Raw genomic sequence first — 17,656 nt, 5'->3', positions numbered from 1 at the left:
TACATGCTAAATGCTTCCCCTCCCCCACCTAGTTTTCTCCCATCTTTCAATATTAACCAGATGTCATGCTGGCTACCCAAATCTGGGCAGGGAAAGGGGTGCGACAAGTCTGAAGCAGTCTGCCATTGCTGTAGGCGACTTGCCCTTTCCCACCCATCACCAGTAACCTGTGCGATGGAGGGGAAGTGTATATGTAGTATATTTTTGGATAAATCAGACTGAGTTGTTTGAAGAGCAAATCCTTCATTTGTGTCAAAAGTGAAAAGAAGTGGGTGAGTCGGCAGCATTTGCTGCATGGGAAGATCTGTTTAAATGACAGCTGTTTATTTGGTTTGAGTGAATGAATTGAAACACCTACAAGATGGAGCTGGCAGCAGTGGGCTGTTATGAGAAACGCTCCCTTGAAATAAATTATCCTTTTCTCCAGCTGCAAAGACAGAGGTTTCCATGCCTCCCTTGTTTCACCCCCTCGCCCCACCGCCCAAGTTTTTTAAAAATAGCTTGTAATAATTATTTGTCGTGTGATGATGTGGTTGATACGGGTACCCATTCTGTATAAACCGGAAATTCTCCAAGCACGGCTCTGCCCTGGTTTCCACACCTTGTATTGCAGCTAGTAGAAGCGTGCATCGCGTATGGTCCGTGCAGAGTTTAGCCTTGCCCTTTCTTTTCTCTTTATCCAGCTCTGAAATAAGAGGGAAAAGTAATGCTGCAGTGCAGGGCTGAATTGTGGTGCAGAGGCCAGAAAAAGGGATATAGTAAATGTAGAGAATAGGCTATCGTGCTTCCTAAAAGCAAGGCTTGCCTTTCTATTTGTGGAGTACCGAGGGGCTATCATCAGCACTCGCATCCTTCTGCAGTCCCTCTGCTGCAAGCAGGGCCTGTGCAATTAAATGCTTCTTCCTATCAACTGTGGGTTATGGGCAGGACTGAGCAGCAAGCAGCTTCCACCCCTACTTCGCTGCCTGTGGAGGAGATGGGCTAACGTGAGAGCGTATGAGAGAGCCAGAACATTTTCCTGCATTGTGTATATTAAGCTCTGGCACAGCCCGAAAGAAACACTTAATTTTCACTTCCCTTATTGACTGCCTTTCCTAGAGCCCATCTTTCTGAGCCTCCCCATAAATTCTTCCTTTCTTGATACAGTATGTCTGCTTGCGGGGAGGGGGGAGAGTCTTTTATTTCGGCGAGGCAGTAAATAAGAAAAGGCAACCGCTGTGGGTCTGTTTTCTAAAGGTGCCATTGCTAAGAAGCCGTTAGCCCCTGCTCACTGTGAAGGCTTTTCTCTCTCTTTTTTTTTTTTTTGGATAATAACCATTGAGCCAGAGTCTCTGAAAAGACTGCAGTAGAAATTTTATTGTCTACTATTAAATGATGTCCTTAGGAGAAAGAGACAGAAGTTGAGACCGTATCAGTGAAGTCACGTACTTCAATAGGCATTCTGCAGAGCTGACTCCTCCAACCTGCCATCAGAGCTCACAAGCCCAGCCTTAGCTTTGTGTTTGTCAAGGGGCAAGTCGGTTTTATACTGGATGATATTATTTTAAGTCTTGCCTTTCTTTTTCTTACTGTATATTTTTTGCACGCGGTCTCAGCTGGTATGAATATCACCAAAAGGGCAATTATTGTGTCCAAATGAACGTAGCTTTCTTATCTATTTTTGGGAATGGGATTTAATAATGTGACAGCATGTATTCAATTATTTAGGTGTAAAGTGCCTAATTATTAATGTTGAGTCTTTAGAAATCTTGATTACAAGAATCAACAATCATTCTGTGTATAAGCATCTCGGCCGTTTAAACCCCTCTCATCTAAGACTACTCTGCATTGTTTTTCTAACTCTTCTACAGTTCAATGAACCCTACAAGCAATATCCCATAGTGCTCTAATTGCATGGCTTCTGCAGATACCGTATCAGCCGATCAGTGTTAATGCAGCAGAAACCAAGTACCCTTGTCTCTCTACAAAGCCAATTTAAAATATTTCCAGAATACTTTTTGGAGTTATTTTTCCCCTTTGTGTTATGTTAGATAACATTTTGATTTAAATAAAATTGCCTGAGGGGCCTTATAGTTTGATCTAAAACCGCCGTATTGTTCTGTTAGCTTAAGTCCTTGGTGTTGCAATATATCATTTTCTGCCTACTTCATTTGCAGTTTTAAAGATCTTAATGTAGTTCCCACCACCAGCCTGTCCTAACTGACGGAGGCTGTGGTATGGAGTGGAGGGGCGGGCAAAGGGAGCTTGTGGAGGAGCGTTTTTCATTAACAAGGTACATTATATCTGAAAAGCATTTTAGGCGCAACATGGAATGGAGGTTTTCTGAGAAGGAGGCAACACGTTTCAATTTTCTTTGAGTCTATAGGAATTGACAAAAATGTAAAATGACAATTTGAGTCTGGGCAGGCAGGAAGATTATAGAAAGTACAGTGTGTTAGGTGCATGTTTATTAGTAAAAAAATGACCTGTTATATTTTGATGAAAGCTGCAGCTCCTCTATGCGAGTAACTTCAGATAAATGCTAATCTTTTGCCTGTGCCCTTGAAAGAACTCCCAGAGAAGCTTTTCTTCAGGGCTTCACTGCTCTTCATGTAGTTTTAGCTTTGAAATGGGGCACAAAATTCTTCTATGCTTGTAATTACAGAAAGCAGGCAACTGCTTTTCTTCAGTAAAACATCACATTTGTGGCACAATGATGTTCTTTTAATGGATACATGTATCGAAGAACTTAAAATATTAAGCAGGCTGAAGACACTTTTTTTTCCTCCTCGCCCCATTTCTGATAGATATGCGCAGCTTTCCAATCCTGTAATTACAGCTGCTGGTTTTTGGCATACAAAAGGCAAAAATCTGGCAAGCCTTTTTCGGCGTGTTCCTTTGTGCTGTAGCTTTTAATCGAGGCCAGTTTTGGGGTGGGGGGGGGAGGTTTATGTATGCAGACTATTTTGATCTCTGTACCTCTGTGGTTCAGGTTTGGCAATGTGAAGAACTGACAGGCAGCAGTGAAAAAAAATGCTCTAGGAGAAGGAGGCAAGGAAAGAAGTCTTCTGGATGCATTGCTTTGTGGATTTCTTCCACATATATCTGTTTTCAGGAGGGGGGGAAAAATAACAAAACGTGTGCTGTTAAAGACGGGTGAAATCAACAAACTGTTTTCTTGATTCAGGTCTTGCTCTTGCAAGCAGTAATGCGTGATTTTTTAACTTTACAAATCTGGGACAGACGTCTGATCAGAATTGAAGATCACTGCCAAAATCTTTCTCCTGAAATAGAAGTGAAAAGCATGAAAACCACACGTTAGAGGAAAACCAGTGAGAATCAAACATCCTTAACCTTTATTCTTTTTCTTAACTATTCCCGAGTTCTCCCCAGGTTACCAGTGATACAATATCTGTCATGTACAACAGGTGCAATACAGTAGAGCTAGTGGAGAAACTGAGATGAAGATTTCATAGATTTCATAGGCATTAGGCTGGAAGGGACCTTGGAAGATCATCGAGTCCAGGCCCCCACCCAAAGGGCAGGAAGTCAGCTGGGGTCATAGGATCCCAGCAAGGTAAGCATCCAAATGCCTCTTGAAGACGTTCAGGGTAGGTGCTTGAACTACCTCCGGCGGCAGTCTATTCCGAACCTTGGTGGCTCGGACAGTAAAGACGTTTATTACTCCCAAACGAGCAACCCCAAACCCTTTTGGGGAGGGGGTGGGATCTGGGCAACCCATAGAGTTTATTTGGAAAAAAAGAGCAGTTGGGGGGGGCGTCTAACAGCATCATTTGGCTATTAGTTTATAATACAAAACCTTAGTGGCTACCTGGAATTTTAGACTTAGCTGCTCCACCAAACTTTCTGCCATCCACAGAGAAGTCAGATACTCCTGCTCCGAAAATGCAGGCTGTTAAGAGGAATCCATAGAGTTTAACAGTATAGGGTCTATGACATTCTAGTGATGAGTTCCATTTGGATCAATCAAAAAACAGCCCATTGAGATAATATGGCCTCTGCCTTTGCACATGAATAAAAGAGGATTGCCAACACGTTACAGTAGTGTCTGAGAACAGAGCAGAGCTCCCATTTTAATCTGGTATACCTGGAAGTACATGTTCATTTCTGCCCCATAGCCATATTTGATTGGGAGGTCACAGTATTTGTAGACTTGCAGACTACAAGTGAGGTTGGAAAAAGCAAGACGGTAGTTTAGAAACCGTTGTGAAATGTTCATTATGCTGGATGTCAGAGGGCAGTTCAGATAGTTGCAGTTCATTTACTTAAGATATATCGATTGTGATGCTTTTCACATTAGTCATAATGCAGAATGTAGGCTATCAAATGTGTCTTGGAGCCAAGGTTCATCTATCATAGTCCCAATGATAACAGAGGCCACACTACCTCTCAGAACTAATGGAAACAAAATATAGTAAAATATATCATTCGAGTATCTGTTTAATTAAAGAGGGCAGTAATTGATTGCATTTTCTATAAGCTTCATACTTAATTATTCAAGATGGGCCTCAACCAAACATTTGCATTAATTCAGATTTATTGGAATTTGTTTGTGTCTGCATTTGTTTGTGCCTGGATTTATTGGAATTGGTTTGTCATGCGTGGTTTTTTACCCTGCATGGATATCTGAAAACTTCTTGAGAAGGTTTTTGCATGTGTGAGTCGTGGGGGGACTCAGTCCACATCAGTCACTGAGAGGATTTCAGACAAGATTAGCCTTTGGATTTAGGTATCTTTTTGCTAGACCTGGAAGGGGAGGTTCATTATCTGGAATGTCGTCTCATAAAGTGTCTATCAATTTCCATATATGCTTCCTTTGTTGGAAAATGACTCCTTGCATTTATTACCTGGTGTTTTATGTACAGCCATGCTCACTCGAAGCCAAGCATGTCCCAAGCACTAAAGAATGACCATCTCATCTCTGAGTTTATAACCTCCACAGTTGTAACTGAGGTGGTCCCTTCATCCTGAGGGCTTTTATTCCTAAGTGCACATTGCCTAGTTATTTTTATTCACTCACCCAAATATTTAGTCCTCTGTTCTGAAAGGTCTCATGCATCCAGAACTCAAGGCTTATGGATCAGATTCTTGGATGGGTATTCTCCATCCTCACCTCTTTCTTGCCTATCTAGGAAATGTAGGTCCAATTTGTTTAATCCTCATTAAACGATCATTTATACAAGTCTGCATTTAAAAGTAGTTCTTGAGTTTTCAGTACAGTGTTAATGTTGGCTGTCTTAGAAATCCCTGCCTGTGTCGCAGCATGCCATCTGCCTCTCACTGGGAGGGCCTATAGGAATGAAAATGTTATAAAAATAGCCTGAATAAAAGTAGGATCTGGATTGGCTAAAGTGGTTTCTAATCTTCCCCAATATCTCCTAACAAATACACGCATTGAAACCTACACTCTTCACCAAGCTGTTTCACTGAAAGTTTAATACAATTAAAATACTACATTGGGACTTTCAAAATGAGTATCATTTCAGCTGATGTTGGCTATATAGAAAGACGGGTATCTGAAAAGTCCAAGCATCACATGATGCTGCCATCTACAGAAACTCCTTTCTAATGGGAAAACAGTGAGCCCATTATGATCACCTGCTGATGTATAACGGATTGAGAACAGGCCCTTAATTCCCCAAGGGTGATTAGCTTGCTTCCTTGGAACACAACAAGGCCCCTTTGGCCCCTTTCTATACTGCTTATACTCTTTGTAGGACCTAATCCCTGAAACCATTTTGTCATTACTGTAGATGCCCTGCAATTCTGACGTGGCTGCAATGGAGCCACGTGTTAGACCACAGGCGACTGGTAGGGCGTGTACGGGGGTGCACATGCCCCCCCTGATGGGGCTGGTGCCCCCCCAATGGCCAACACTGATGCTGTCGGTAGGGCTAGTGCCCTCTCTGACAGGGCCGCTGCCATCAGTAGCTTCTGTGGGTGCCCTCCCAGATTCAGGAGGCACCAGTCACTTGTTTGTTGGAAATAAAACATTATTTTTCTACATTCTTTTTCCAAGACAGGAATGCATTTCAAAGGTGTACCATTTTGGCCATGAAAAGAGCACTTGGTCTATTCCAGATTCGTAGAAGTTGAATTGCCTGTCTCTGCACTTCCATGCCATGGCCCGAGCTAGCACTGCTTACGTTCTAGTCCAGGCGGTGTGCCACAGTGAGTAATTTTAAATGCTCAGTGTCATTGTTGTTGCTCAAACAGGCAAACCATCTAAGAAATCATCATCTACATGAAAACTAATGGATGGGTGGACACGATGAGTTTCCAAAAGAGGCAGAGCTTGAAAAATAAGAGCTATTAATATATACTGTGAGATTAATGTGACAGAACATAAATTTCATGTACCCTAGATTCCTCACCAGTGATCTGCAGGCCAAGAAGTCTTTGCTGCAGCGATTTTCAATTTCTTTACTTGTTTCTGCTTCTTTTTGGGAAAAGATATTTACTGAATAGGAATTTTGTTGTGAATTGTTCACTTTAGAAAAGAGATTGAGAATGAGGAACAATTCAGATGTGAAAAGGATCAGCTTAGTTGCAGCAAACTTTCACCTGAAAATCAAACTGAGCCAAAGCAAAAATACCTATTTTTAAAATTTCTTCTCACCTTCTTATCCCTCTGCTCCCCCAGTCTCTGGTGCTGTCAGCTGAATGAGGACTGGGGACAGAAGTGATAAAGGACCAAAAAGAAACTCGCTCTTGTAATATTTTCAGCCTAACTGCTATAATGCATCTCTAAAATTCAGAACATAAAAGACCAGGCCTGGACTATAGCCAGGAGGAGCTGGACCTGATGTTTAAATTCCCCAATAGCTCAGAGTATTTTGACCTGAGAAATTATTGATCAAGCATATAAGAGACAGAATAAACATCACACTGTATTGATGTCCCTAAAACAAGTCATGAACTACAACACTTTTGTTTCAAAGGGAGCTCGGAGTATCTGTAATAAAAATAGTTACTTTCTGAAAATACAGGAAAGTGACTTAAGTATTTGTCAGTGAAATTATCAGCAATTCTGAATATCCATCAGTCTATGTGTAAAATTAAAGAGTAATTTTACATGAAAAGAGGGCCCTGAAAGACCCTGACCAGAAATACTGCTTAGTTTAAGAGTAGGACGCTATTTCTTTCTTGAGAAAACAGGCTCCAATTATAGATTTTATACATGACACACTCAATATGCAGAACTGTGATCAGATCAAATGCCTATGCACTGTGCACACCACTTCAAAATTACTTTGGAACAACAGTTTGCAATCTTTATGTAAATTAGAATGTCTCTCTATCTCTATCTTTCACTTCCAGTGTTTGGCGTAGCATGAAAAAATGCATACATCATCTTTTTGAAGGGAAATAACTGATGCAATTTTAATAAAGGCTACTAACTGAGTGTTGTGAATCGGGTTGTATGAAATGGTAAGGGCTAGATGGTAAACAATTTTATTCTGCAACACTGCAAATTCTTTTTGGTGGTAAAAAAAAAAAAATTAACTGGTGGAATGTGACCTCTGTCAATTGTAATATTTCAGAGGGTATTAAAGAAAAATGCTTATAAAACAAAATTTAAAAAAGATGAAGCTATTTTCCTTAATTTTCAATAGCAAGCAAAGAAAGTAATTTTAAGAATCTTGAGCATGCTTTTTTAGCTCAGGCTTAAAATCTGTAATTTCCTTTTCATATTGTCCTTTTGGCCTGGTCTTTATAGGGCTTCATTGAGCAGCATATCTTTGAGCCAACAGACTTTCCTAGCACCCTTTGCTTTTGTTCTATTGTGTCTGTAATGAACATAATGTACCGTACTTGGACCACATCGGGCAGGAAGCAGACACTGAAAGGCCTCTTGATCATCAAATTCCTGACTGCTGATGCAGTCATTTAGGGTGCTTAAAATTGGTGTTTTATTAAAGTCTACCAACTAAATAGCTTTTGACCCTTAAGGCTTAGCAGTGACTGGAGAAGGAATGTTAATCTGAATAAAAGGTTGAAGGTTTGTAAAGGTATGGATGGAAAATGAGAGCGGTGTGGGAGCAGTGACCTGCGTAGGGCAAAATAAGAGGAAGGAAGAAGACCTTGTGATGACCTCAGTGGGAATGGGCAGAGAATGCACTTTGGTGTTTCTAGGAGGGGTTGGGACTAGATGCAGAGTTCAGCTAAAGGGAAAGACCTGCAGCCTCTCGGTCTTCCTGTGACTTAGCTTCTTGTGTCCTGCAGTACTTCAGAAAGGAACAGTAGTCAACCTCAACCACATACTGAACCACTCGAGATGTGGCTTGCTAGAAATGGGAGGCTAGTTTGCTCCCTGGTTTATATGAGCAAAACTCCATTGGCTTACACAGGTTTGTGTTAGTTTTCCTGGCTGCAAACAGATGTCACCTTTGTGTTGCCATAAAAATATTTATGGCGGCATGAAGCCCAAGCAACCGGAAGTCCATGTCCTCGTTGCACCACAGCTGTCCAAAACTGTGGCCACAACAGTCGAGGGTTAAAATGTATGCACTTTTTTGCGGCAGGGATCTTTTTGCTTTACAACAGGAGACCATGAGCTGCCTGCACTCTTCAGCCACCCTGGGCAGGTAGTCCATGGCAAGGGAATTCCCAGGGTACCCTGGAGCAGGTGTCTGAAGTCCCAGAAATGCCTGCTCAGGTTGCCCCTGGTGGCTGGTGTTTCCCTGGGTGCACATATCATGCTGCTGCACCTCAACTTGGGGCACACCTCTGCATATCGGGGAACCCCAGTGTTTTCCCCATTTGCAGTTGTTCTGCAGGATTAAGCCCTGAAGCCTCAGGAGCAGAGGGCATCTGGCTCTGGGGGAAAATGGGCAACATCCATGTCACCCAGTGAAGCACTTCAAGAGGGATGTGGACAGCATCGAGAGGGTGCAGAGGAGGGCCACTCGCATGATTAGGGGGCAGCAGGACAGCCCTACAAGGAGAGGCTACGGGACCTGAACCTGTTCAGCCTCCACAAGAGAAGGCTGAGGGGGGATCTAGTGGCCATCTACAAACTTGCCAAGGGGGGGACCAGCAGGCATTGGGAGAGTCCCTATTCCCCCGAGCAGTACTGGGGGTAACAAAGAACAACAGCTATAAGTTGACGGAGAGTAGATTCAGGCGGCACTACTTCACAGTCAGGGCAGCTAGGAGCTGGAACCAACTTCCAAGGGAAGTGGTGCTTGCCCCTACCCTGGGGGTCTTCAAAAGGAAGCTAGACAGCCACCTAGCTGGGGTTGTTTGATCCCCAGCATCCTTTCCTGCCCATGGCAGGGGGTCAGACTAGATGATCTGCTTAGGTCCCTTCCGACCCTACCAACTATGAAACTATGATCATCTATGCTGGAACATATCCTGGCACAGATGCCCCTACTCCAAGAGCAAAGCCTGTTTATAGCCTCTGCCATTACTGGCAACAGCAGAAAACAGGAAGACACGCGCTTCCCCTCTCCCTCACCCTTCCCCAGAAGTAGCCAGGAACAACAGGGGAACAAAGGAGAGAGAGATAAAAAACAAACAGGGAATGAACTGGGATAAGGAAAGAAAGCTGATGTGAACCCCAAAAGAAACAGCTAATTATAAGGTGTTTCTAAACCAGGCTGTCTACGTGCAATACTTCCATCTTAATGAATAGGACTCTCCCAAAGGTGCTTATACTTGCATCCTGTATTGGCATTGTGATATCTTATGATATCATCTCACCTCATACACATCCCTTCTGTTATGCGTCCACGTGTGTGCGCAAATATATGCATGCATATATGTGTGTGTACACAAATATTTAGTTGCTTATTTTTTATCACAGCTAATGCAATATATATGACATATTTACACATATAACATGTATAATATACCATATGCATGCACACCGTATTATATGCATAAATGTATATTCGTATCATCTGAAAATGAGAGATTAATCCAACCTAATCAAGAAACAGAGGGATATCTGCCTCTTTTGACATCTGGTACAGTAACAAATTGCTCTGAAATTTCTTGGCATCTCAGAAATTGGTTCAATCTTCAGGGGAAGAAATATCAGTGAGCATTTTAGGATTTATGAAAATTACTTATGGAAGACCTGAATTATGTGGGGACTTGTATTTGTCATGTTTGCATATGACAGAAAGGGAAAACAGTATTCCCTAAATTGTCAGATATCTGATATGGTTGTGGGCTACATAGAATTTACTGTCCAGACACTGCACCAACTAAGCTACTAGGTATTGCAAATTTCTGGCAACACACTTATACAGATACTGCATTGGCACCACAATGCAGCTATTAGGTCTGTAGCAGATGTGAATGCTGCTACCACTTCACACAAATTGCTCCGCATATCCAGGCTAGCTAGTTTAAAGCTAGCTTGGGTATCTCTCCACACCACATAGTAGTCACTTATCTGATAGATATATCAAGGTATAGCCTTAGACCTGGTTAAAATACAATGCATAGGTTTTATAGGGTGTGTCTACACGTGCATTTACTGCACATTAAATTTACTGTACAGTAACTTACTGCGCAGTAAACAGGTTTATGCTGGTGCTTACACATGCAGGCATTAAAACGCAGTAACGCTGCGTGTGGACCAACTTGGGACTCAAGTTAGTCCCAAGTCAGTCCACATACACAGTGTTACTACGCAATAAGGCATCTACATGTATGCTACTGTACAGTAACTAATTGGGCATAAATTTGATACCTGCATAATGCAGATATCAAATTTATGCCCAAGTCAGCGTAAGTCACCATATATACTGCACAGTACGGGCATGCATGTGTAGACGTTGCCCATACTGTTCAGTAATTTTCAGTTACTGCAAAGTAATATTGGTTACTATGCAGTAAATGTGCACATGTAGACGTGCCCGCCAAGTACCAAACAGGGTTGTCTCTAAAGGTGCCTTACCCGCTGTGGATAATGCTGAATTTTGTAGAGAGAAGAAAGCATTGGTTTTCTCTAAAAACTATAGCCTGTGAAGGCTTAAATAGCCAATTCCAGCAATTTATTTCCCTGGTAGAGCCATATTTCTAATATGCCATACAAATACCTGGGATCCATGACAAAGACCCGAACTACAGTGGTATCCTGAGAATTCTCATTTATTAGATTTATAATCTTGTCCTTTTGGATTGCATTCTTTTGTTTTCAGGAGGCTTGTCAGGAGGCTTATTATTTCTTCTAATTGTAGGTATTTTCTGCAGATCAATTGCAAAGCATTTATTGCTTGAAATGCTCTCCTTTCAGGTGTTGTTTTTGAATCATCATCTCCTGCTTTCATTTTCATCTGATTTTGACCATTCATATATTGCCTTGGGAATTCAGAAATGCAGCTGTGAAAACATCATTAATAACACTTTATATAATGGCTGGGGGGGAAAAAAAGTTGTTTTTTGGGGGGGGGTTTCTAACGCTTGTCTCATCCTGTCTGATGGATGACCCCTTTCCCTTGGGTACATGGGAGACCTCTGAAAAATGGACCCCTTCCAATAATAAACACCAATTATCTTATTATGCTAGTAATGCACAGTTAATTGACTCCACAAGTTAATAGTCAAGCACAGAAATAAAGAGAAACATTTCCCAGAGGATGTACCCCCTAGAGGATATATGTGGGTTCAACACACAGGACATTCAGGGTTAATGCACAGAACTTAAAAAGAAGTCATAGAAAGGTTTTACGGTCTTTAGGAAGGGTTTCATAGGTTTTAGGAAACATCTTATGGAATTTAATAAAAGGATACACTTATACTATGGAATGCTACAGGTCCTTTGGGAAAACTATAGTAACAGTATCATTCTCTATATTTTTTACAAACAGATTCCCTTATCTATTACAGACTCATATACTGATTTCTATGTCAAGCAGAGATCTCTAAATGTCTAGGATAGGTATTCTGAATGAAGACACACTCACCTGAGGGTAAACTGTTGGGGGCAGTTTGCCACTGGTTCCTCCTGGCCAACTTAGCAGTCCAGACTGGCAGCTTGGTCAGACAAAGAAAATCCCTGAAGCCTCAGACATGATGGTACACATGCAGAAGCACCAGAGTAGCTAACAAGCTGAAATATGGCTTCATTTCCTTAGAGAGAAACAAATGACAAACTAATCAACGGGCATTCACAGGGAAGGCTCAGCAAGGTGGCAATCAAATATTCACTGGACCTTGAGGTTACAATCCCAGCCCAGATGTTAGCCCTCTTGAAGTATACCTTACTTAAGGAGCTTATTATTAGAGACACAGACAGTGTCTTTCACACTGGTGCAACTCCATCAAAGGCCCTCTACGCCTAAAACCTTCTGGTGGGGGAGTTTGAAGCACTTCTGCCTTGACAAACTGCCAGATGTTCACCTGGTCCCTGACCCCTCTTACCAGTGCAGTCTGCTGTTGGGGACCTACATGATTTGTGCTGTACTGGAGAGAGAAAGCTGGCTTTTAGATGCCAGTGGTGTTAACCATATTAACAGCATCAACACTGAACCTCACTCTTCATTCTTAGACAGTTCCACTCAATGCATCAAAATGATCAATCTTTGGATTTAAAACTTCTGTCCATGAAGTCTTTAAATACAGCCTTCAGCAGGGGCTGGCAACCTATAGCCCATGGGCTGGATCTGGACCCTGACAAGATTAGATCCAGCCTGCAATCTGGTTTGCCTGTTGCTAAAGGTGCACTGATCCTGTTACAGCTTAGCCGTTGGATCCATCCTGGATTCACTTTCTGGAGTTCATTCGAGGCTGGCTAATCCCCTTGCTACCAGCTCCAATGGAGAGCTCCGTAAGACGCATGTGATACCAGCTCTCTGCAGAAGTCCCTTTCAACACTGCAGGCTCTGCTCACTTACTCAGCAACTCTAAACTGTCCATCACTCCATCTTTCAGTGGAGGCTGCATGGATGGGGCCAGGGAGAGCTCAGCCGCTGCACACCAAGCAGGAATAACGGGGGAACAGTATTCTGCAACACTGCAGATTCTTGTTGGTGCTAAACAGTGGCTCACAGCACTGTCAGGGTTGTAAGGCATGGCCTGTGGTTAGTAAAAAGTTACGAACCTCTTGCCATAGTTGCCAAACCAACAAAAGGAGCTGGGAAAATATTACTCCATTACCATTTTCTATTTCTTCTTTCTATCAGTTCCTTGCCTTATTCTTTACTCTTCCTGTCAACTGTTTCTCTTCCATTATGTTGATCAGGAGTGAATACTGTATGGTTAGCTCTCCAGCGAGGCCTGTGGCTCACAACATGAGACCAAACAGAAACCTTCTTTGCTTTGTAAGTAAATGAAACTTCTGTTCTACTTATGTTACAGAAGCTACAGTGGATTCACCCGTATTTCCAATTTTAGAGCTGAATAATGTTTCTTCATCGTTGTTCTAACACCTACCTCTGTGCTGGAGACAGCTGATCCATAAGAGACACCTCTTTAAAAGCCCCAGTGGCAACATGAATTCCCACATAAGTGAAATGCTTGCTTTGTAAATTGCAGTCAACTGCAAAATCTTATCTTTAGTCAGATAATAAAAATCAATAATGAGCCAGCTAATGTAGAAAGGACAGAAAGAAGTAGATATTTAAATTGGTTAAAAAGTAATCAGAAAGGGAACAGACAGACTAAATAGCATCTGTAATTAAACAAGCTCTAAAGACAGCTCTAACTTGAATGTGTGGCCTTTATGGTGTGTGGGAAGTGGGAACAAATAGATATACTAAGCTAAATTTAAAGTTTCCCTGGCAGTAACCTAGTCATTAGGAAATGAGTTAGTTCTGTTGACATTGATATGACTATTGAAGCAATTTAGAGATGAGAATATTTCATAGCCCAGTGAGTGACCACGGCAAATATTTCAGTATGACAGCAAGAGAGATTTTTGCATGAGTGATAAACAGAGTGCAAGGAATATGTGAATTCACTCTTTGCCAAGTTTTTCCTCATTCCCTGCCTGTCAATTACCAGCAAACAGATTCTGACTTTCTCAAATACGATTTTTCTCAAATGTGTTTCTTCTCCCTCGCTTTGAACTGGATTCTGAGTAGACTGCAGTGGGCAAGGAAATAACAAACAAGAATCCCACCTGACTTCCCATCTAACGTTATCCAGACCTTGGGTTTGGCTATTCATCTGCTTATGTCTTCCTTGGAAAAAGTGGGTGGAACCTTAGCCTCCCCCACTGTGCTCCCTGACTCACCGAGCCTTTATAGAGGCACAAACTAGCAGAAAACTTTTGTTTCCTAGCAGCCATAAGGAAGCATGTAGGAAAGTCTGATGCAAAACGTCATCCCTAAAACACACCAACTCCCAGAGCTACCCCTATGTTGTAGTTTATGTACCATTGTTTGCTTAGAACTATACCTAAGCTTCACCATCAAGGTTATTGTTGTATAAGTAGTACATAGAGTTTAGGGTATCTTCCATTTTGGAAGCGGGAGTTCAGAATTCATGGGCGTCTCTTTGCTATGTTACATGATGTTTTAAACAAATAATTCAGTAATTGAATACTGGCTTCCGATGGATTAAGAGCAACAGAACATGTAATTCTGAGAGTAATCCCTGTTTGCAAGCACATTGCTAAAGACTAGACTGATGAAGAGAATGAAACCTCAGAACATGACCTGTAAGTCACTACTCATTCATACCATCTTTAAGCTTGTAACTAAGGACCAGGAATCCCAGTTTAAAAATCCCAGGTTCTCTGATAAAAATTCCCAAATTTGCTGATTAAACCCTCAAGATCTGTGTTTTTTCATGAGTAAAATAAAATGGCACTATACTTGCATATGGGTATCGGCTGAACATGAAGTTTTATTGATATATTTTAGAGGTGCACTGCTATATCAGTCTTATTGTATCGGCACCAATAAAACAAAAATTGACATTATTGGCAATTGGCTTTTTTCACTGATGTGGCCAGTAATGTCACTGATAAATGCCGGGTGCATGTGCGCAGCCACAGTGTGCACGTGGCCAACCCAACAGTGTGGAGAGCAGAACAGCGTCTGGCTGCTAAGTCTGTTTGGGGGAAGGAGCATAGGGGAGGGAAGAGGCATGGGGGGGCAGATCGAGGCCCCATGGTGAGGGAGGGAGTGGGGCTGGGGTAGGAGCAGACACTACCCAGCTGGGATGGGACATGGGATGGAGCCGTGAGCAGCTCATCCAGGAGGTATGGGGAAAGGAGGGTGGCTCATGCCACTGCATGCACTTCTGGGGGAGGCACAGTGGTGTATACCTCCCAGATCTGTGCATGGGGCAAGGGCAGGCTGCCTGCTACAGGCTGGGGCTGCGGTGGTGCTGGTGCAGTGCGGGGAGGGAGGGGTTGGACTGGGGCTGCACTCGGGGTGGGCAGCCGTGGTGTTTGGAGTGGGGCTACAGCCATCCCAAAATGCCCTGTAGCTACCGCTGCCCACCCCAAGTGCAGCCATGGCCTAGCCCTCCTACCAGGAAGAGCCCAGCCTGCAGTGGCAGCCCACTCTTGCCTCGCATGTAGATCCAGGGGCACATGCTCCCCATGTCTCCCCCAGGGTGCATGCACCAGTGGGAGCTGCCCCCCCTGCCCTGCACCCCCCAGACAAGCCATTTGCGGCTCCATCCTGCGTCCTCCCTTGGCTGGGCAGTGCCTGCCCCAGCCCCACTCCCTCTCTCACTGTGGGGGCTTGATCTGCCCCATCCCATGCCCCTTCCCTCCCCTCTCCTCTACCTTTTTTGCCCCAACAGACTTACCAGCTGGACACTGCTCTCCAAGTTACATATTAGCAGTTGGATTGGCATCGGCCACTATGGCTCATTAATAAGTGGCCATCGGTATTGGCCCAAAAAATCTTTATCAGTGCACCCCTAATATATCTGCAATTTGGAAGCCTCAATCATTAGAAAATAAATTTTAAATACCTATATAATTTGGCATTTGAGTTTGGTTTTATCATCGTGGAAAATCAGAGCTCCCCCTTTTCCCCTTTGCTCACCAGGATGTGGGTCCTGCTGCAGCTGTCCCACCCTGAGCAGCCCTGATATGCCAGTGCTGTCCCCAGCCCTGCCACAGGGGGCTCCCAGCTGCTAGGGCTATGGGAGCTGGTGGCTGCATGCTGCCTACTTCCTGCTTCGTGAGCACCAGCTGCAGCCAGCCAGCAGTGCCTGAGCCCCAGCTGCTGCAGCCAGAGCAGAATGCAGAGCTTTGTTCCTTGCCACTACCCCAGTGGGTGAGAGCAGAGCTGAGTAGAGCCAGTGGTTTGGGGAGGATGTGGGCTGTCCATTGCAGGCTCAGGGCTCCTTGCCCTGCAGTCCTACTCCTAGGGGCCTCCACAGCCCACCAGGCAGGACCCAGTGCAGGAGGGTAGAGTGGAGCAGTGAGACTCAGTGCTGCCACTGCCACCACAAGAAGCCCCACACCAACCCTGCCATTATGTCAAGGCACCCCCTGCCTGTTCAGCAGCAGTGGGGGCAACATGGAGTTGTGCCCCCACTGCTGCCAGACAGGAGGGGGGCATCTCACCTTGGCGGTGTGGAAGGTGTGGGGCTTCTCGGGGGGGGGGGCAGCAGTCTTGCCACCTCTCTCCACCCTCCCAAGATGGGTCCTGCCTGTTGGACCACAGGGGCCCACAGTGGGGAGGGCAGCCCCAACCCCACAGCAGGCAACCTGCTTCCTCCCCAGCCCTGCACACAAATCTGGAGGGGCACATGCCCCCTCCATGCCCTCCTCCCTAGGAGAGCTTGCAGAAGTGGGGAGCCAGCCCTCCCACCGCCCTCTGAACAAACCACCCATGGCTCTATCCTGCCTCAGCCCCAGGCACTGGGCACTGCACCAGCCCTAGCCCCAGCTGTCAACCCTGCCCCACTCTCTCCCTTACCATGGCCACCTCAGTCTGTACCCCCCACATTGCCTATGCCCCCCTCACCTCCCTATACATCACCTGTGCCCCCCATAGACTTACCTGCAGGCAGCTGGGGGAGATGTTCTCCACTGGTGTCTGGTTATATTGCTGGCCACAAGCATGTGGCACCTTCTGTGTCCTTCTCCCCCCAGTCCCAAGCAGCCTGCAAGGGAAACCCATGGTTTTCTGTGTTTTTCTCCTTTAAAGGAGAAAATCCATGTTTTTCCTTGGCAGATGGAAAACCCAGATCCCTGCTGATGAAGAGCGTGAAAAAGTACCCAGGTATGATTTCTCATAAAAAATAAAATTGGTCTTACAGTTCTACGGCAAAATACTCCTTTAGGTTCCAAAATATATGTGAATATGTTGGTTATATCAACTTTCAGATAAGTACTAAAGTACTTATTTGTAACTGTAGAGCCCTGGGTGATTATATTTGAGAATTCATGGTTCCAGAAGTTTGGGAAAAGGCAAATATAGTGCCTATCCTGAAAAAGGGAAGATGAAGGGAATCACCAGCTCACTTCAGTGCTTGGAAGAAAGGTTGAAATAAACAGATTATTTAGTCTAGGATGGAGAATGCTGAGGGGATAATGGTTTTGGAATATAAACAGACTATGGCAATCAATTGCTCGCTCTGTCCACAAGGGACAGAACAAGAAATAATGGGCTAAATTGCAACAAGGGAGATTTTTGTCAGATATTAGGAAGTACTTTCTAACTAGGAACATGGCTTAGTACTGGTATAGATTATTTAGAGAGACTGTGAATTTTCTGTCACTGAA

The sequence above is a fragment of the Gavialis gangeticus genome, unplaced genomic scaffold (assembly GCF_001723915.1).
Source record: "Gavialis gangeticus isolate Ggan-Ray unplaced genomic scaffold, GavGan_comp1, whole genome shotgun sequence".
NCBI lineage: Eukaryota > Metazoa > Chordata > Crocodylia > Gavialidae > Gavialis > Gavialis gangeticus.
This window is presented reverse-complemented; position numbering follows the sequence as displayed.